Source organism: Equus quagga, chromosome 11 (assembly GCF_021613505.1).
Source record: "Equus quagga isolate Etosha38 chromosome 11, UCLA_HA_Equagga_1.0, whole genome shotgun sequence".
Taxonomy (NCBI): Eukaryota; Metazoa; Chordata; class Mammalia; order Perissodactyla; family Equidae; genus Equus; species Equus quagga.
Window position 1 is genome coordinate 31,291,717 of NC_060277.1, and position 22,335 is coordinate 31,314,051.

The 22,335-nt window shown below is 36.3% G+C and overlaps 1 protein-coding gene across 2 annotated transcripts in view; it reads right to left on the bottom strand.

The window, feature by feature from the left end:
- Positions 1 to 22,335, bottom strand: part of GRIK2 (glutamate ionotropic receptor kainate type subunit 2) — a 610,822-nt gene that overhangs the window by 369,804 nt on the left and 218,683 nt on the right. The gene's annotated exons all lie outside the window — the stretch shown is intronic.

Genomic DNA, 22,335 nt, shown 5'->3' on the forward strand with positions numbered 1-22,335 from the left:
CACAAGAATAGTACTTATTACCAAGAGGGAAGTACCGAGGCAGCGACAATTTTCCAAGAGAAGGATATTTTAAGTGAAATTTTAAAAGACCATGAGTTAAACAGGCAAAGAGAAAGACTTGACTCTTAGAGAAGAAAAATATTTCAGGCAGAGGGAATTTAATGCACTAAGGCATTAGTGATAGCGGGGTGAGTGTGGGGAACATCAGCTGGTTTAGTTTGCCTGGCATTGAACAAGGAGGAAACATGGTAGTGAGAGATGAGGGGGAAAAGGTAAGCAGAGGCTGTGCCCCTAGCTAGGCTAGGATGACAGCTCAGAAAGTCAGAACCAGGTAGGTAAGTAAGTTAGGAGTCTGCAGTATACGTTGTCAGGCAAGACTTGGAAGAAGGAGGCAGGATAAATGTTCTGAGTGGGTAATTTGGTACAGAAGATGAGAGCTGCCTGGTGCAAGCAATGATGACAGAGGTCCAGTAGAGAGAATCAGCCGTGTAACCCTGACGTGTGTCCTTCCATGGGCAGGTTCTGCTTTCACTCTTTACATCTGTTTGCTATCTTGAGACACTGTTCAGCATATTTTGACATTTTCCAAAAGAACACCTACAAGTATAGATTTTACTGAAAAGTTATTGAGACAGACAGGGGAGAAGTTTTATATCACAAGACATGCCACACACCAAAAATCCCTAAGTCTCTCTCCTTGGTTATGTAACACCTAGCCTCCTTCCAGAGCATTTTTGGCTCTTCCCTTCGTGCACTGTCCAATTCTCTCCCTCTTTCCTATGGCAAATATAAACTCTGTCTTCATTCTCTTGATCTTAAGAACCAGACGATGGAGAAGCCCTGAAGTTCTACCCACCAAGTGGGCTTATCAAAGCAATCACAAATTGGGTGTCTCTTTCCCTAAGACTGCTATGTTACCTGCTAAGAAAAATAACTCTTCCTTCAAATTGTCACAGTTGCCCATAACTCTACTCTCAATCCTGCAACATCAAGTCTTTCTTTTCTACTGGTTTATTCTCTTCAAAATACAGACCTACTCTGCTTTAATTTTAAGTTTTCTCTTGACACTAATTTTCCCATTGTTATCAACTCATCCCTCTGCTTTCTTTTGTAAGAAAGTTCTTAGAAAGAGTTGTCTATATTCACACTTGCTGATTCCTCACCTCCCATTCTCATTTAATCTCGATCTAATGAGGTTTTTGTCCCCACCACTCCTCTGAAACTGCTCTTGTCAAAATTACCAATAATCTCCCGATCGTTAATGTCCATGATCAAGTCTCAGCCTTCATTTCACTTGACATATCAGCAATATCACTCTGCTCCTTTGATAGGATTTCTTCACTTGATTTTCAGGACACACCATGCTCTTGGTTTTCCCCTTGTCTTACAGACTATCTCTTCTCGTCTCCCATTCTTCTCTTAATTATTTACACCCATTCCTCTGGTGATCTCACCCAGTTTCATGGCTTTAATGCTACTCTCAAATGAAAATTCCAACCCAGACCCTACTGGATCTCCAGACTCCTGTACCCAACTGCCTACTCCATCACATCTCTATTTGGATATTAGCAGACACCCAAAACTTAACATATCCAAAGTTGAACTCACTGTTCCAATTACAGTCTTTCCAGAGTCAGTTGACAGTAACTCCATTCCTCAAGTTCCCACCTTAGATTATTTCCTTTGTCTGTGATTCTCATCTATTTATCTACATGGTTTCTGCACTCATTTACCTTGACCAACCTATTTAAAATTGTAATCTTCTCCTTTTATACTTCAGATTCCTATTACATTGTTGTATTTTTGTCTGTTGCAGTTATCACGTTCTAACGTATTTTACAATTTGCATATTTATGACACTGATTATTTATTCTTTGTCTCCCTCCACTAGAACATAAACTCCATGGAGGCAGGGATTTTTGTCTGGTTATTTCTTGGATGTATCTCAGGTAATTAGGGCATGTCTGGCACATGGTAGATGCTCAAACGCATTTGTTTAATGAATGAATGTATGAGTGACATGATCTTTAATCTTGAGAAACTTGCAGTCCATTTGGAGAAATAATTATATGTTGAAAAAAAGAATGTCTGCCAGTACCAGGCAGAATGTGCCAAGTGATAAGTGAGTAGAATAGACCCAAAGTGCAAAGATATTGTTTTTTCTAAGGATTCAGAAGACTGGGCTCAATTTGAATAATTCATTCTGGGGGAAAATTGGTCATAATCTAGGAAAGTGAAGATGGGAATAAAACATTTTAGATGAGACCAATTTAGGACCTCAATGCCATTGCATTTCTGAATTTAAAAGAAAGCTATTTGTTGCCTAAAAAAAAAAAATACAAAAAGAGATCATTCCAACTGGAGAAGTCTTTCTTCTTTGTCTATAAAAGTGCAGAACAATGCCCCACTAATGGGTCTTTCGGTTAATGCGTATGCAGCGGCTGTTGCCGGGGGTGGATGTACAGAAGGAAAGAAGAAATCGGTCTGTAAGCCTCATTTCAAATTATACTTTTTCAAGTCAGTTAGCTGCAAAATAAAGAGGGAGAAGGAATTAAATAGTTACTTAGAAACAAAAGAGAAAATGTAAGTGGGCCAAAGGAAAAGCTTTTAGTAAATGTGAAAAAATCATGCCTGGCACTGATGATGGGCCACTTAGGAATGATTATTTCTAATGGAGCAAAGAGGGGCCACGGGTGCTGTGAAGTGCAGGCTGGAGTCTCCTCCAAGAGGCCCTGGGCTCCGTGACTGTCACTTTCTTCTGGGGTTGGGACTGACTTTCTGTTAATGGCCCCCAATTCCTACATCAGCTGTCCCTCAGCACAACCAATCATGTGATGAAACAGTTTTCATCTGTTTCTGAAGAGCTTCTTTTTGTCCACTGAGTATTTTGTCAGGCGCAGTTGAGGGCTAAACTGAAATGGAAGTAGATAAATTTTCTCTTTGCCCCAAGACTCACCTCTTGTCCTTTCTCTCTCATTGGTGACCCCTGTAGTGCTTCAGGAACTAAATGGACTGCACGCTTTTTCCTCTCCTTCTGGCCAAACAGAGAAAGATGTTTCTGGTCACTTAGACTGACATCCTTATTAATTGGTTTCAAATACGTTTCCTCTCTTGAGATTATTAGTATTTTAAACCTTTGCTCTTCGATTGTAGTCTGAAAAAGTCTGTCTGTGCTGGAAGGTGAAGGAGAATTTAACTATCTGAATTCATTCTAAGAATGGAGTGCAACCTGCTTTCAGGTTGCTTTGGTCAAAGGAAAAAGTAATTTGTCTGGATCTCCCAGGAAGCCCTGTTTCAAGGAGCTTGTCAAGGAGCACTGAATTAGTTTTAACTTCAAAAGATTTGTTGATGCCAATAATCCATAAATCAATCCATGAATCAAAATTGGGGTGAGTTTATTATAAGCCAGGTCTGACAACTATAGCCCGAGGACTTCTTTCCCCAAGGAAGGAAGGGCACCAAAGAAGTGAGGTGTACAGAGTGGTTTTATACTGTCTTGGAACAAAGAGCATACTTCACATATGATAGGAATGTCCCTTTTACAAAAGTCACAAGATTGCTTTGCTGGCACAGCAGATCAGTGGTCACAAGGTGAGCACAGCAGGTGGGTAATTATAATATCCTTAGTTTCTAGGAAGAGATGTTTATCCTTAAGGAAATGCCTATATAGGGGAACATACATCCCTATCTTTAAGGGCATCATTCTTGTCTTTGGGACATTGTAAATGTTTAAAGCAGACGTACAATGCATGCTCAACAGGCCATGTTAGGCCCTTCTGGAAAAACAAAGTCCGGCCAAATTAGTTTAAACCAAATAGCTTCCTTAAATACTCCAATATATCCTATTGCTTTCCATTTATTTATCAGACTTATTCCTGGAAGATCTAGAGATGGCAAAGGGCTCTTACGGCCTTTGCTGCTCTCATCTGCAGCCCTAAAGCATGGTCTCTGCTCAGGCTTGGTACTGAGGACTTCCTTGGCTGGCTACTTCCACTCTTCTGCACCCTTTTCCTCCTCACAATAACGTCCTTTTTTTTTCCCTTTTTCAGCTGCCTGGTGTCAGCAATCAGTGATCCGGGATTCATACTCTGAGCTCTCTCCTTTGACTCTTGGCTGACACCTGGTCTGATTTCCCTGGCCTTACCCTGAAGTGTGGTGACCCTGTTGGTACCTTGAACATTATGGAAGCTCATTTGCCTCTTGTCTGTAAATCTGAAATCTCCTATTTCATTATGGGGAGGACATCCAGAATGCCTTAGGAAGGAGACTCACTTCTAACAACTTATGAGAATACAGGTAAAAGCTCGAATGGGGCTTGTGTTTGCATGTGGACTGGGGTCACCTATGAAAGTCTGGACTCATTATCAGTCAGCAAACATTTCTAAGGTGTACCAGAGGTTGGTTGCTAAACATTTTGAATGTTACCCCAACCTCCTGTGGCCTACTGAGACATATTGGATTGTCACAACTAAGGGTGGGGACTGCTACTGACATCTAGAGGGTAGAGGCCAGGGATAATGCCAAATATCCTACAATGTATAGGACAGACCTCCACAACAAGGAATTATCTGGCCCCAATGTCAATAGTATCAAGGATGAGACACTTTGGCCTAAGCCTGGATATTTGAGACTGTATTTAGCATATCACAATGATATATAATGCTGCCTCTGCTTCCCATGCTGAATACTTTATGTCCTTGCCATAAGAAGTGTATTCCCGACATTAGGTAGATTTTCCATGATCTAACTTTACTTTGCTTGCCCTTTTACAATATAGCAGAGACTATTCATCTTTAGTAAAAAAAGCAAGTGACTGAGTGAGTTGTATAAGGGGCATTATGTATCCTTTTTATAGAGACAGTCTGCTTGTTCAGATATAATCTTTATCCTCTGTAAAACTGAAGATAATATATACCATTTACTCATCTCTGCTTATCTCTTATTTTTCTTTGCTGCAGTTTCTTATGTCTCATAAAATAAAACCCTGGCTTAATGCACACTTCCATAGCCTTGGAGAAAACTTTAGGTCCTCAAAAATGCAGAGAGTGCAAAAGTTGCAAAGATCATATATTATTACTTCTGTCTGATGTTTTCTGCCGGTCTTAGCACTTCTCCACCTGAGTCAGGTGTCTACATCAGAGCAGAGTCACACAGAGATATGTGCAGAGAGCTGTGGATCCTGGGCTCTAGTTTAGTTCAGCTGCTAAGTCCTGCCTCATCTACCAATACATATAGAAGTTTGCTTCTTTTGTCATCACCCCTACTTGTGGTTTGTTGATGTTTTTCTTACCTGTGTTGGTTTGTGAGAAGATAGAGGGTTGTGAAGAACATGAGTGATGGATTCAACATTTGGGGTTCAAATCCTGATTCTGACAGTAGTATTTTACCTTGCAGAAGTTTCCTACTGTCTTTACAACTTGGATTCCACATTTGTGTATATGAGGACAATAAAATAGTTGTTGCAGAATCAAAAAAATAAGGCATGCATACTAAGCACCTGGACTATAACCAGCATGAGGCAATTTCTCAAAAGCAATTGTCATGATGATCATTATTGACGTTTCTCTCTCCTGCACTGTATCTCTTTCCTGTCTCTCTCCTCTGAATTAATAGTAATGAGATAATTTCTTCTCCCAATGTCTCTGTTCTCTCCTTTCCATATATTCCTGGTTGAAGGTTGGACATTTTAAGATAATGCTGACCGAGATAGAAATGGAGCAGTTTTAATTTCTCTATCCGGCAGGCAATTTAATATATTCTACTGACAAAGAATCTCAAAAATCATCCTCAATTTTCTGTAGTGATATCTTTTGCAAATCTTTAAATGTAAGGGCAGAATATTTTCAGAAATGTTGCAGTTATAACATAAACAACTTGGTATGTTATTCTTACTGTTTTGTTTTTTATTTTCTATTTTTTTCTGGTATAATTGAAGTAAACTAAAGTGCACATATTTAAAGTGTAAAATTTGATTAGTTTTGACATCATGAAATCATCGCCACAGTCAAGACAAATATTTTTAACACCCACTACAGTTTCCTCATGCTCCTTTCTAATTATGTTTACTTTTTACTTTAGCATAAGGCCAGGAGGTAAGAATTAATTAGATTTAGATCAACACAAGTAATTCTTACACTGTCTCAACTAGACATGCAGAATTATAATTAAATAACCAAGAAAATAACAAAACCTTTTCCTTTGAAATTCAAGTGAGACGTAGTTGTATCAGAACATGGGTTGTTGGACTCTGTAGTGTTTACTCATTTGTTCACTCAACAAACATGCACTGAGCATCTGCTATGAGCCAGGTCCCATTCCAGGAGGTGAGAACACAATGCTAAAGAAGAGGAATTCCCTGGAACGGCTTATTGGGAAGAGAATCAATAAACTACAAATCTTATGAGAAGAGTAGCCAGTCCTAGATTAGGTTTTTCCTAATGTAATGAAAAACATAATGCAGAAATAGAAAATGCTGTCCAAAGCACTAAATTGTAATAGGTTTTATCACAGGTTTTATGACAAAGAATTTGTCAATATCATTTATGTGTAATAAGGATTCAACAACAAAGCTGAATTATTGTACTTGACCCTGGTGTTAGGGTCTCCTCCACTTCTGCAGTGGAGAGCAGAAATACTACTCATATTCAAAATAACTGTAACATTAATGCAATTTAAAAATATATTAACATCAAAATTCTTAGAAGGACAATGAGGACTAATCAAAAGCAGTGAAGTTCAGGATTTTTGTAAAGATAATAGTGCAGTAAAAATATAATCAACTTACAAAATCAGTTCTATAAAGAACGTTTCAGCTAATAAAATGAGTTCATATCTTTTTAAAGAACAACAGAATGTTGGCTTGCTTAGGGGAGATGGGGGTTTTATACTATGTTCCAGTTTTGTTGAACCCAAACGGTTTATATCTTAAAGGTACCAGATATTTTAAAATTTTAATAAGCAAACCTTTAGAAACACAAAACAACCCCTCTAGCATTTACTTTCAGCTTACTATGTGACACTTATTTTATATATATTGTCTCATGTGAATTCAAAACAGCCCTATTACGTATCATGCTTCCCCATTTAAGGGAGAAATTGATGATAGCCAGTTGACACATCTGGGGACAAAAACCTACAGTCTTATGATTACAAACTGAGTCATAACACGATCGTTACCGCCAGAAACACTAATCTCCTGAGAGAGATGGCAATAGTTTATAACTTTAGCAGAGTGAACATCTGTCACAATTAAGTTAGTAATTGACATGATGAATTAATCTTCCATATAAGAACAAGTATAGTTTAAAAGGTACATATCAAAATAGTTAATGACCTTTACCTTATTTTGGTAAGATTATGGTTGTTATAAGTTTTTTCCTTCTCATTGTTGTCAAGGCTTTTTTACAACCAATATGTCTTACTTTTGCTACCAGTCAGGAGAGGCTAAGTTATGTTTTGATATAAAATCTCAGTGGCTTCATGATATGCAAGTTTCTTTCTTTCTCCTACAGTTTGTCTAATGGATTGCTAGGGTTGCTCTGCATGTTATAGTTACTTAAGGATCTCTCTCTCTGGACACATGCTCTCATCCTCATCATGGTATGGTGAAGAAAATGTGACAAACTGATCACTGGCTTTTAAAACATCCACGAAGAAGTGATTCAGTACTTTTGCTCACATTTCATTGGTGAAAGAAAACCGCGTGACTTTCCTAGCTTCAAAGAGGATGAGACAATGCAATTCTGTTCTGTGCCTGAACGCAGAACCAGATTTGGTGAATAGTACTTATAGCTTCAAAACTTAGTAACTTTTAAAGTTCTAAAATATGTTACATAATTTTAAAAAGTCTGCTTACTTAAAATTTAATTATGTTAATTTTTCCTAGAAAGCGTATTGATTCCTGGTAACTAACATTATGAAGCCTAAACCAGGATTGTCCCCAGTGTCCCTCTTGGAACCTACTTATGCCTCCAATTTATCCAGTGACACTTAGTCATCTCAAGTTCCAGGGTAAGGTCTGTCCTTAGGGTTGATTTGACTAACCTTCTTTAGTTCTTAAATGATTATATGCTCTGATTTTAGGGCCTGCCAGAACCTTCATGTTCTTTTTTGACCTACTGTTCTTACTCTTAGGCACCCCTAGCTGACATACCCTGTATTTCATCCACAGTAGAAGTCTCCTCATGCTGCAAATTCACCATACTGTTTCATAGCTCTGTACTTCTGCATTTCCTATCCTACCTGCCCTTAGCCTGCCTTGAGAACCAGTTTAAATGTTATCTATATTCACTTTCTCTAACCAGCTGGTCTCCTTGCTCTCACCTCCTGTTTTGCCATAATACTGTTTCATGTAACTCTGTTTTACCACTTAGTACACTGTATTATAATTTATTTGCAAGACCAGATTATAAGTACTTGGAGAATGAGAAACATCTTATTCACATTTGCTTCTTCTTTGTCCAACAAAGTGCCTGATAAGGAATTAGTTTATGTAATCAGCATATGTCATCAGTATATAATAACCTCATGAAGAGGAAGATTATTTTTAAATAATAATTGCCTTCAAATTAAATATGTTGTTATTGGAGTTAATGAGAGATGACCTTCCTCCATGTACTATTGAGAGCTGAGGAAGTGAGAACAAATTATAGAAGAATGGTGAAACTTAGCTGAAGTACATCTACTGTTTTAGGAACTCAAGTCCATAGAAGGTCTATGTTAGTTGACTGGCTATTAAATAGGCTAATAAATTGAAAAGTCAATGTTGTATCATTTACAAAGTATACTTTAATATAACTCAAATTTTCCTGGATTCTAAAAATATGAATACATCATCCAAAGCAAGCTACAGATTTAAGACAACCCCTATCAAAATCCCAATGGCATATTTTGCAAAAATAGAAATAATCCACCCTAAACTTCATTTGGAATCCCAAGAGATCCTGAATAGCTGAAGCAATCTTGAAAAATAAAAATAAAGCTGGAGGTCTCAAACTTATTGATTTTAAAACTTATTACTAAGCTACAGTAATCAAAATAGTATAGTACTAGCATAATGAGAGATCAATCGAATAGAATAGAGAGGCTAGAAATAAACCATCATGTATGCATGTCAAGACCATTCAATGGAGAAAGGACAGTCTTTTCAACAAACGCTGTTAGGAAAACTGTATATCCACATGCAAAAGAAGAAAGTTGGATCCTTATCTTACACCATACACAAAAAATTAACTAAAAATGGATTAAAGATCTAAATGTAAGATGTAAAACTAAAAAAAAAATAGGGAAAAAGCCTCATCATATTGGATTTGGCAATGATTTCTTAGATATGATACCAAAGGCACAGGCAACAAAAGTAAAAATAGATAAACTGAACTACAAAATTAAAAACTTCTGTGCATCACAGGGTACAACAAACAGAGTGAAAAGGCAATCTATGGAATGGGAGAAAATATTTATAAATCATATATCTCAGAAAGGAGTAATCTCCAGAATACATAGAAAACCTCTATCCCTCAACAACAAAAATTCAAACAACCTAATTTAAAAATGGGCAAAGGACTTGCATAGACATTTCTCAAAAAAAAAATACACAAATGGCCAAGAAGCATATGAAAAAGATGTTCAACATGACTACTCATTAGGGAAATATAAATCTGAAACACAATGAGATATCACCTCACACCCGTCAGGATGGCTACTGTCAGAAAAAGTAAAAACAAAGCCAGAAAATCACGAGCGTCGGTGAGGATGTGGAGAAACTGGAAACCTTGTGCACTGTTGATGGGAATGTAAAATGATGGATCCTCTATGGAAACAGAATGGTGTTGCCTCAAAAAACTGAACAGAGAATTACCATATTATCTAGCAATTCCACTTCTGGATACACATATCCAAAAGAATTAAGAACAGGTTCTTGAAGAGATATTTGTATACCCATGTTCATAGCAGCATTATTCATAATAGCCAAAAGGTGAAGTACCCAGTGTTCATCAATAGATGAATGGATAAATAAAATGTGGTAAATACATACAATGGAATATTATTCAGGCTTAAAAAAAGGAAGGAAATTCCAACAGATGCTACAACATGCATAAGTCTTGAGGATATTATTTTAAGTGAAAAAAGCCAGTCACAAAAAAGACAAATACTGTATGATTCTACTTATATGAGGTATCCAAAGTAGTCAGATTTGTAGAAACAGAAATTAGAATGGTGGTTGCCAAGGGCTAGGTGAAGAGAAATAGGGAGTTGTTGTTTAATTGTTATAGATTTTCAGTTTTGCAAGACGAAAAGTTCTAGAAATAGGTTGTACAACAATGTGAATATACTCAATACTATTAAACTGGACACTTAGAAATGGTTAAGATGGTAAATTTTATGTTATATGCATTTTACTAGAAATAAAAATTAAAATAAAATCTGAATACAATATTATGGTGTTCTATACTTGTTTTAAGACAACTACAACTAAACTCTGCACAAATGTTTAAGCATATCTCTACACTAAAATAATGACCAACAGAGTTATAAATAATGTTGTCAGTTCTACAAAGCCTTTTAGAGGCTATCCTAATCTCCTAAATAGTGAAGAAGTTACAAGAATACATTAAATAGTATTGAGGAAAATACACAGTTATGTAAACAATATCATAGTAGGTCACTGGGTATATAAAATTTGTCCTGCACAATTTAGATTTAGTCTACTCTGCTAAAAAAAAGAGAGACTTTCAAAATTATTGCTTTAATGAGCAGAGAAAACCATTCTGTGTACCTCTGGTTTGCCATTAGCCTCTGCCAAGGCTCTTTGATTTTTGCTGTAGATTAAAGGCATAAGGAACCCTTTGTCAACAGTATAAAAACTAAGACCTGGGCAGTGTTTGAAAACCCTTTAGATTGGCCTCCTTTTAACATATAAATAGAAATTCCTTTACCACATTGCTTCCTTTTTTCTCCAGCTATATTGAGATATAATTAACATGTAACTTTGTGTAAGTTTAAGGCGTACAACATGACGATTTGATACACATATACATTGCAAAATGATTACCACAATGGGGTTAGTTAATATCTCCATCATTTTTTGCTGGGAGAGATGAGAAAATTTAAGGTCTACTCTCTCAGCAACTTTCAAGTATATAATATGGTATTAGATATAGTTACCAAGCTATAGATTAAATCCCCAGAATATATTTATTTTATAAGTGGAAATGTGTACCCTAAGACAATATCTCCCCACTTCCCCCAAATTGCAACCCTTGGTAACCACCAGTTTGTTGAGTTAAGCTTTTTTAGGTTCCACATATAAGTGAGATCATACAATATTTGTATCTTGTCTGACTTATTTCACTTAGCATAATGTCCTCAAGGTCCATCCATGTCGCAAATGTCAGGATTTCCTTCTTTCTCATGACTGTGTAATATTCCATTATGTGTATATGTGTGTGTGTGTGTGTGTATTCACATCTTCTTTATCCATCCATCCATAGATGAACAGTTAGGTTGTTTCTATATCTCGGCTATTTGTGAGTAATGCTGCAATGCACATGGGGATGCAGATAATTCTTTGGGATCCTGACTTTATTTCCTTTGGATATATACCCAGAAGTAGGATTGCTGATCATACAGTGGTTCTATTTTTGATTTTTTGGGGAACCTCATACTATTCTCCATAGTGGCAGTATCAATTTACATTCCCACCAACAGCGCACAAGGGTTCCCTTTTCTCCACATCCTCATTAGCACTTACCATTTGTCTTTTGTCTTTTTGGTATCAGCCATTCTAACAGGTGTGAGGTAATTATTTCAGTGTGCTTTTCATTTTCATTTCCCTGATGATTAGGGATGTTGAACATCTTTTCACGTACCTGTTATTCTTTTGATGTCTTCTTTGGAAAAATATCTATTCAGGTCCTTTGCCCATTTTTTAATTGGATTCTTTGGTTTTTTTTGCTATTGAGTGCCTTGTTACTTCTTAATATATAATAGGTACTGTTTCTTTAAAGAATAGATAAAAAATGATGTTTAAATATTATGTTTAAAACATTGATCTAGTTCCTTGGCTGATGATGGTATTTAAAAGAAAAACTTTGCATCATCTGCTTAGGTTTCTCAATAAACCAGAAGATAGCTCTGACCTTCAGCCATACTTTAGGAAAGGAAATTATAGCTTGTCATTTCTCATTGTGTAATTAATAGGGTAATTAACAAGTTAGTGTTAAGATTTCAAGGGCTGACTTAATTTTCTTTCTTTAATGCCAACCCAATTATTTCAATTGGATAAAAGGATAAAAAGTTCATTGTGAAAATGGAACAGGAGATTTTTAAAAATGCCTAATTGACAAATCAGAATCATTACTAATGCAATTAGCACTTTTTGCAAAATTCTTTTAAAGTTAAATTAAAAAGTAAAACTATTTGTAAATTTGCTGAAATAGATAATTATAAAACATTACATCAATGTTAGCTTATTCTAAATCTTATTAATTCACACTTGACAATTTTTTTTACATTTTAATGTTCTTCCTCCATATTAAAACTAATTTAAAACTGTTTAAAGTAAGGGCAAGAATATTTAACAAAATTAGCACTACTCAGTGTGGATCACAAATAAGTGATGGATAATTTTTTCAATGTGAACTCACTATAAACCATTCTAAGTTTGATTAAAATTTTTAAATTTGTATCTATACAATTGTGCCCTTGTTTATTACATTGACAAGTTTGACTCACCATCAATTATTTTTCAAAATATGATACTTTGCATATGATTCAAGATTAGATGGATCAGTGGTTCTCAAAGTGTGATTGCTAGACCAGCAGCATCACGATCACTCGGGAATTTATTAGAAAGAAAGACTCTCAGGCCACACCCTGCACCTACTAAATCGGAAACTGGGAGTACAGTGAGCAAGCAGTGTTCTAACTAGTTTTCCTAATGATTTTAGTGCATACTAAAGGTTGAGGACTACTACATCAGGTTATGATATAGGAAAAGTCATCCCCCCAAGCCACAGTGATTTAACAGAACGTGAGTTTATGGCTCATAAAAACAAAGTCTCCTGTAGATCTAAATAATTCTCTAGGGCAGTCATCTTTGAGATTTTGGCTCAGCATTTTAGGATGCTTCAAACTTATAGCACAATTGGCATGGCAGGGAATGAGTAAGCTGAAGAATTAAGTACCAGGCAATTAAATGCTTCCACCTGAAAATGAACAAACCACTTCTGCTCACATTTCATCAACCAAAATAATCCAAGTCGCCACACCTAAATTAAAGGATTAGGGAGCTGCAATCCCCTGAGGTCTAGAAATAGAGATAACCAGATACAGGTAAACACTAGTAGTGCCTACCACAATTAGCTATGTTTCCTATTCCAAATGCAAGTCCTTGGGTACAACCCCAGAATTACTGAATCATAGGAGGTAGTTTAGGAATCTCTAGTTTTAATAGTAGCCCAAGTAATCCCATTCCCTGAAACCAACAAAATTTAATAATCAGTGTTTGGATTTTAATTTTAATATCTGTTATGTAATAAATTTTGTTTTATCAAAATGAAGATGATTGGGTTTACAGAAATGTAAGTACTCACGAATAGTAAAATAACACTTTGGTTGTTATATGGGGGCAGGGAGAGGTGTATTTTAGGTTTCTTAATGTCATTAGCTTTTACTAGTCAAGGCTCTGTTTATCACAGGATAGATTTAGTATATGTTTAATGCATTTACACGAAAAAATTATTTCTTGAGTTCCTTTTGGAGTTACTGAAATGTCTGAAATACTATTAGAGTGGACATTGTGCCATCTCCAATTTGGAAGAATTCTGAAATAATATGGACAATTAGCTTGTCTAGAACTTGAGTGTTAATTCTTTCTTGCCTTCTCAAAATTTTGGGTTCTGGATAGTTATGTCTCCAGATATACCTTTTATATCTCATATTTAAAACAAGATAAACACTTACACAATGTTAAGTAGGAAACATAAAACATTTTAGAAGGCAGTTGTGTTAACCTGATGTATCACAAGTTTTCAAACCTAGGTTTCTAGGTTTTAATGTATTCAGATCTGGATATTTGAAAAAGTATTTCTTTGTTTTTTTTTTAAAGATTGGCACCTGAGCTAACAACTGTTGCCAATCTATTTTTTTTTTCTTTCTGCTTTTTCTCCCCAAATCCTCCCAGTACATAGTTGTACATCTTAGTTGCAGGTCCTTCTAGTTGTGGCATGTGGGACGCTGCCTCAATGTGGCCTGATGAGTGATGCCATGTCCACGCCCAGGATCTGAACCAGTGAAACCCTGGGCCGCCGTAGCAGATCACGTGAACTTAACCACTCAGCCACGGGGCCAGCCCCTTGAAAAAGTATTTCTGGTACAGAATCAATTTACTTTTAATGAAGTATCCAATAAATGAGCTATTACATTTTGCAGAAATGGATATATGTTAGCCTTATTTCTCTTCTTCTTTACCTGAAGCTTTATTGCAATTAAAAATGAATGTTCTCATTTTTTTTTAGGGGTCAGTGCTATGGACCACAATCATTACTAAGTAAGTAATATAAAAGCGAGCCTCTGTGTGAACAAGTCTCTACACTGAGTTATTTTAAAGACAGGGGCCGGCCTGGTGGCGCAGCAGTTAAGTGCATACGTTCCACTTGGGCGGCCCGGGGTTCACCGGTTCGGATCCGGGTGCAGACATGGCACCAATCGGCAAGCCATGCTGTGGTAGGCGTCCCACATAGAAAGCAGAGGAAGATGGGCACGGATGTTAGCTCAGGGCCAGTCTTCCTCAGCTAAAAGAGGAGGATTGATGGCAGTTAGCTCAGGGCTAATATTCCTCAAAAAGAAAAAAGAAATGACATTACTGTTGCCAAGAAAATGATGGAACATATACATATATAATAATACATGCACATATATACATATATAAACAAACATACACATATAAAACAAATGCCAGATGTCACAAAAATCTTCAGGTTTCAGAGTGCTCCAAAACTCCTCCAAATTTAAAAAAAAAAGAATTTTTGTTTTGTTCACCCTTGTTCTCCAGGACCTAGAATAGTGCTGACACATAGTAAATGCTTGATAATTATTTGTTGAATAATAAAAAAACAAATGAAGAAATGAATAGATAAATGAATTAATTATAAAATACTTAGAGCTCTCATGCCCAGGAAAGCATCACCACTAAATGGGTTATGTGAGTATGCTAAAAATTCAATTTACATAGAACTGAAGATAAACTACTTTATCAACTAAACTAACACTTGGGTCAGATGCACAAAGAATAGAATTACCACTTCACACAAGTAGGAGTCAGGGAAGGTGTCCTCACATTTATACTTTCTAAAAACGCTTTAAGGTGTATCTTGTGTCTTGAAGGTGGTGACTAGATCACCAAATGGGAAAGCCATACCAGGCAGAGAGAAAAATTTGTGCACAGCATAGAGACTTAAGACAGTAGCGGATGATTGGTAAAGGAGAACCAGAATTATTCAAGGAAAGTGTAGCATAAATATCGAGAGAAGAAATACCAGGGAAATAAAATCAGAGAGGCATGAGGGCCAATGACGGAGACTGCATGTGTCATGCTGCTGAATTAGAATTCATTCTTTCGAGAATTGAGAAGCCACTAAACAGCTTTGAGGCTTGGGAATGACATCACCAGACTATCATTTCAAAAACAGACCATTTTGTCTGCATCAGATAGATGAGCTGAAATAGAGCAGTGGGCACAACATGGTCTAGGCGGTATATGATAAGGATGTTAACTAAGACAGGCAGTGGGGATGCAGGATAGAGGAACGTTGAGAAATATGAGATAAAAATGAGAAGTATTAAGTGATTGATTGGAATTGAGGGATGAGAGAAAGACAAGAATCTAGAACGATCACTAGTGATCTAACTGGGCAACCCAATGAAAAGGGAAATTTAGAAGAAAAACCAGGTTTTGCGGTAAGGATAATGCGTTTGGCTTTTGTCATGTTGGGTTAGATATACCCGCGAGACATCCAAATAAAGATGATCAGTGGGTGGCTGGATCAGCAGTATGGAACTTGGTAGAAACATGTGAAGATGTAGATCGGTGAGTCGACAGCATCCAGGCAGAGGAAGGCATGAGTCAGATGAAAGGCTTTAGGGAGAATGAGGTAAACGAGTAGAAAACAAGAAGCTTGGGAATAAAACCTTGAACAATATCAGTTTTTAGGAGCAGGGGAAAAAAAGGAGTTTAAGAGAGTATGAGAATGGGAATAAATAACTGAAAAGAAGGAGTTAAGAAGGACAGAATGATGGCACAGAAGCCAGAGTAGGAGAGTTTTATTTTTTCCCTAAAGAAGGGAGTGGTCAAAATTGTCAAATGCATCAGAGAAATAATATAAGCACCGCCCTTTCCCCTGTGCTGCATGGAGAGGGAGGCAGACAAGAACAGGAAAAGGCTAGGGGGAAAGGAGCTGACCAAGAGGCTCAGGCCAATATGTTGCTGATTTAAATTTAGAACATTTAAATGGCAGTGTTTTGCAGTGTCTGACCATCAGCAGGGAATTATTCTCACTTGAAGATTTTTTTCTTTTTCAAAAAAGGCAAATATTATTCATTACTGAGGTCTGTTGTGGGACATGCCCCTTCTATTTCTTTACACCTATATATGTATCTATGTCACTATCTGCAGAAATACCTATTGTGTGATCTTTGAGGATTTAGAAACGTTATTTTTGTATTTTAGTGTTGGCATACATTTTAAAGATTTTAAAACTTAGAGGAAGAATTAGTTCTTTAAAGACCTTTAAAAATATTCACTATCATGTGATCAGAACCAAAGCAATAATATTCCAAATAATTTTTATGCTTGCTTAAATAGGAATAAAGAAACTACATTCAAGCAAAAGCAACTTTGTGGGAACACTAATACAGCAAGCTATGTAATCAGCTATATCCAAATAATTAGGTTTAACTCATAATTGCTAATTGTATTTGCACTTGGAATTAGAGAACTTGAAGTTTTGTACCTAGAATGTGCAACATATAATCATTTTAGATTCAAATTACCCCACTCCCTGAAATAAAATTGAAATTATTTGGTATATGTTTTACAATTCAAAAAATGTTATATTATTCAAAAATTAGTGTCTTCCAGGAATATATACTTTAATATTAACTTATTCTTTTGAATTATTTTATTTTATCTTATTTAAACACACGCCCATGATAAAATAAAGTTTTACTAGTAATTGACTTTACATTTTATTAAACTAACTCCAAAAGCACAACATATTGGCCTGAGCCTCTTTGTCAGCTCCTTTCCCCCTAGCCTTTTCCTGTTCTTATCTGCCTCCCTCTCCATGAAGCACAGGGGAAAGGACAGTGTTAATATTATCTCTCTGACGCATTTGACAATTTTGACCACTCTCTTCTTTAGGGAAAAAAGAAAACTCTCCTACTCTGGCTTCTGTGCCATCATTCTGTCCTTGTTAACTCCTTCTATATTGTTCTACCTGAAGTAGGTATTATCTTCAGTTTACAAATGCATCAGCTCAGGCTTTTTAAAGTCAAATAACTTGCTGAAATTTACACAACTGAGCCAGGATTTCAATGCAGAATGTTCTGACATCAAAGACCATAGCAATCACGATAGTCGAGGCTGCTGGATGTCTCTCTATCTATGTCCTTTTCTGAGTTTCTAGGAAAGGAACTGGATGGGTATACGCCCATCCCTGAGGGACTCAATGGTGGTTTGGAAAGCAGAATCATACCATGCAAACATGGCTGGCACTGCTATCATCATGCAGATTCCAGGGTGCGGGTGAGGAGGAAAGGCAGAGTAGCTAGTAAAAAGCTCTTTGTGATTTCTCCTATGCCGGCATTTAATAAATTCTCCCATGCTGGCCTTTAATAAATTCTCCCTCATCATTTCCCATCTTCCTTATTTCTGTTGCTCAGTCATAATGAAGTGCTTGCAATTTCCTGACAAACTGGCTCCCTTAGGCATCCTCACCTTTACACATGTTGTATCCTTCAGCCTCTTCTCTAGTTGAAACATTGCTACTTGTCCTTCCTGATAACTTCATGATTATGTCAGCTTCTCCAAACCTCTCCTCTGCCTTCTCTAGGCAGCTTTAAAACCTTCCTCTCCTAAGCTACCACAATATTGTTTTCTTGTCTCTATCTGCACTTGTTACACTATAATAATGTCCTGCACATGTTCTCTCTCCCTCTCACTCCGAGCCCATGGAGTTAGTCAAAGTTTTATCTACAATACTCTACTTTGTACCTAATGTAGCACATGGTATACAGAAGATGCTTGATAATGATTGTCCAAACAAGTACATGAGTAATTATACGTTTAATTACAGTTGAAATAAGATATAAGCACAATTCACTCTTGCCTTCTTATAAAATTTTTGAAATGATAAAAGAAATCTTGTCTATTCGTCTGAAAATTATTGTTGAATCTATTTACTCAATGGCAAGTACTAAAAAGCTACCTAACCTGAATTGACCTTGGGTTGATTACTTAATCCATTGGAGTCTCTTTGTCCAAACAATGGATATAATACCTCTTTATTCATTCATTTCTAGATATTTATTAAGATACTTCCATGAGCCAGGCAACATCTAGGTGATAGAATGGTGAGGAGCCTTAGGATTCATCCTTCTCAGATGTGTATTCCGTCCAGTGGAAAATACAGCCAAGAAAAGTCATTCATAATATGATGAATGTTCTCATGGGGAAGGTCATGGGAGTACCACGGAGCTAAGGAGGTGTTGGGGGAGACCTATTCCAGGCTTGGGAGTTGGAGTAAGGGTAGCCTTTTTTGGTGACATCTAAGCCAGATGGTATACATGAGCATGCATGTGCCAATGCACATGTGTACATGTGTGTGCACTTAGTGGGCTGGAGGAGTCGGGGCCAGAAGGAGACCTTTTCAGGTGGACAGAATAGTATTTTCAGCAACTGAAAGAAGTTTAATGTCTCAATTGAAAAGACATGAGTGAGGGCTTTAGACTCAAATGTCATTGGGGAGGTTCAGGGACTTGAACACATCAGGTCTCTTAAGGCTTTTTAAAAAGTTTTGAATTTTCTTTGGAGCAATGAGAAGCCATTAAAGGGAGAACGCATCAGAAGCGCATTTTTAAAAATTACTTTAACTGCAGTGTGGAGACTGGATTCGTGGACGCAGACTTGAAGTAGGGAGACCAGTTAGGAGGCTGTTAGTGATAATCCAGGTGATGGATGAAGGTGATCTTGACCCAGCAAGTGGCAGAGGATGGAAGAAATGGATAGATTTGAGAGGTCATGGAGGTGTAGAATTGACAACCATTAGAGCTTGATTGTGGGGCTGAAGAGAGGAAGAAATCAAGGAAGATGTTCAGGTTTTTCTCTTGATCTGCTGGTGGCAGAAAGAACCAGTCACAGGAGGAAGCAGAATGGTGGGGTGATAACCTGTTTCCTCTTGGACTCATAGAATCGTTTAGATGATTAAGGGAAATAGTTCATATAATTGCAACTAGCATGATGCCTCGTGCATTATAGCTCCTTTTTATGGTCATGTTCATCTCTTCTCTTTTCCGAAGTTGTACCAGTAATTTAGTAACAAAACTGGGAATAGAATCCTAGGATTCTACCTTCCAGTCCAGAGTTCTTTGTTAATGGACTGCTGATCTATAAACAAAGATGAAACACATGGATTTTAAAGCAAATATTCACAACTTATCCTGGAATTGCTTATAAGCTGACAGTTATCCAACTTATTTTTAGTTTATATTTAAAATGAATCATATGTTCCAAAATGACTGACAGAAACACAGCTTTGTTTCTGAAGCCAATTCTTTTCCATCATTTTTGGACATCATTCAGAGCTATAACAGACTTTCAGGGTGTTTAAAATCATTCATCCACGACAACAACAAATGCTAATTATCATAAAAAATAAACAGCTCCTGTTAACATCATTCTAAGAATTTCTCCTACTCCAGCACTATATTTCATCTATCATCCCATCTGTTTTGGGGGTGGGAACAAAGGCTGGATGAAAGTATAATTATCATGTATCAAACTGGACAACACAACAAAATAGAAATGAATATAAATGGGAGGAATAGCATACATAATAAATAAATCTGAAAAGGGAAAAAGGAAATGTAAATAAAATGGCAAATGTGTCCTGGAGTAATAAGCAGATACATAAGTCCATAATGGAGTCAATAATGTTTATCTTGTTGGGTATGAGGTAGATTTTTTCCCGTTTCAGTTCACAGTCCGAGATATAATCAGATTTCCTCCCACACGACCAAAAAGTCAGATTGTTTACTTGGGAAGTTTACAAAGTCTATCTGATGAATTCCCTTATTAAAATTCTACCTTGAAACTTTTAAACCTATCCAAAAAGACATCAAAAAAGTCCACTTCCGTATAGTTACAAATACATTTTAAAGGGAATCTTCTATCTTAGAGTTCTATCCTATAAAAAATCAAGAAGAGCCAAGTTCTCAAAAGTGTGTTTGTTAAATTAAATAACACTACCAGTGTCCAGTTACAAATGCAATTACCTCATTACAAAGAATAATAAAAACATCAACAATCACGTATGCCTAAATAGGAACTGGAAGTTCAACTGGCCTATATTCACACCTGTAATTGTTCCTGGCGTGTAGCAGGTGCTCAATCAATATTTTTTGAAATAAATATTGCATAAAATAGAGTAATCATAAGCCTTTTTTTCCTCAGAGGATTTCTAAGGTATACCTACTCTACAAATAATTCTGTAGTGATGCTCACTCAGCATTAATATTTAAATAATCAAAGACTTTTGGAATTTCCAAGAATCTATGTCGCTTTCCAAGTGAAGAGGGTGGCAAAGTTTCTTTCAAATATTAATAAATATTTTAATAAATTTAACCTGAGGCCAAAGTTTCAAATATATATTCATCTAATTAAGTCACTGTATATATTTCTCCATTTAAATTTTCCTCAATGATATAAATGTTTATAACATTATTTAAAGCAGAAGATCAATTACATATGATACTTTCCTTTACTAAATTGTGATATGACCTTGATCTCAAATCCCATTATCTCCTTACAAACAGAATAGTGAAGAAAGGTGGTATAGCCAGACACATTTTGAACATTTGCCAATTTTCTTTCTACTATGGGGAGTTTTAAGATAATAAGAAATAAATACAAGATGTCAAATGTACAACATCCATATGTGTATATATGCATATGTGTATATACGTGTGTGTGTGTGTATTGTGTGTGTGCATGTATAGATAAGGATATGTGATATATGGGCAGCATTCACCTGAATTATATCAGAGGGAATGGAGAAGTCAATAACCCATGGATTCCCAATGCACATGTATTCATTTTTATATATTTCTGTATATGATCATCCACAAACATGTGGACCAATTTATAACTGAGGATGCCCTGGACCATCACATTGTACAACCCCAGAGAAATCATTCACATAAAACCTGCCATTCACAATTTGGCATGCAGAACTTTACCAATGACAGAAAAGTAATGATTTAGGAATAAAACATAACACAATAAACTTAATATGTCTAATTTGAGCTAAAAGACACATGAAAGGTACTTAGGTTATTTTTTAAAACTTTTGTTGATGTATTTCTAAGTTAAAATTATTTATAAACATTTTACTTTTTTTAATCAGAAAGCAAAATTCTTCTATTTAGACTCAATCTTTCTTATCCCAATGAACATGTTTTAAAAATTATTTTCATTGTTTTCTCTTTCCTGTAACTCCCTGTTCCCTGTTCTCTTGGGAGAGTTCCTATCTGTCAATTTGCAGATGGTCAATTTTATTGGCAAATGGACTAATTTCTGCACACAGTTCTAAATACTGCATGCACGAACAAAGTGTGCTCCTGGCATACTTTGGAAGAACTTAAATTCAAATTGATTTCAATTTTGATGTAAACATGAAGGTACAGTGAAATGTCTTAGAATAAAATATTTTTACATTCTAATTTAAAGAGCACTATTTAAACTGTTGATAAACATCTTAATGTGAAATTCCTTATCACTATATAATAACCAAAATAGTATGTATTTCCTTCATTCACGTAACCTCCAAGGAAAATTAATAATTTATTCTTACTGTTTACTTTCTTGCTTTTTCCTTCTTCTTCTACATAGCCCCCAGTACATAGTTGTATATTCTAGTTGTGCGTCCTTCTGGCTCTGCTATGTGGGACACCACCTCAGCATGGCCTGATGAGTGGTGCCATGTTTGTGCCCAGGATCCAAACCAGCAAAACCCTGGGCTGCCAAAGCAGAGCATATGAACTTAACCACTGGACCATGAA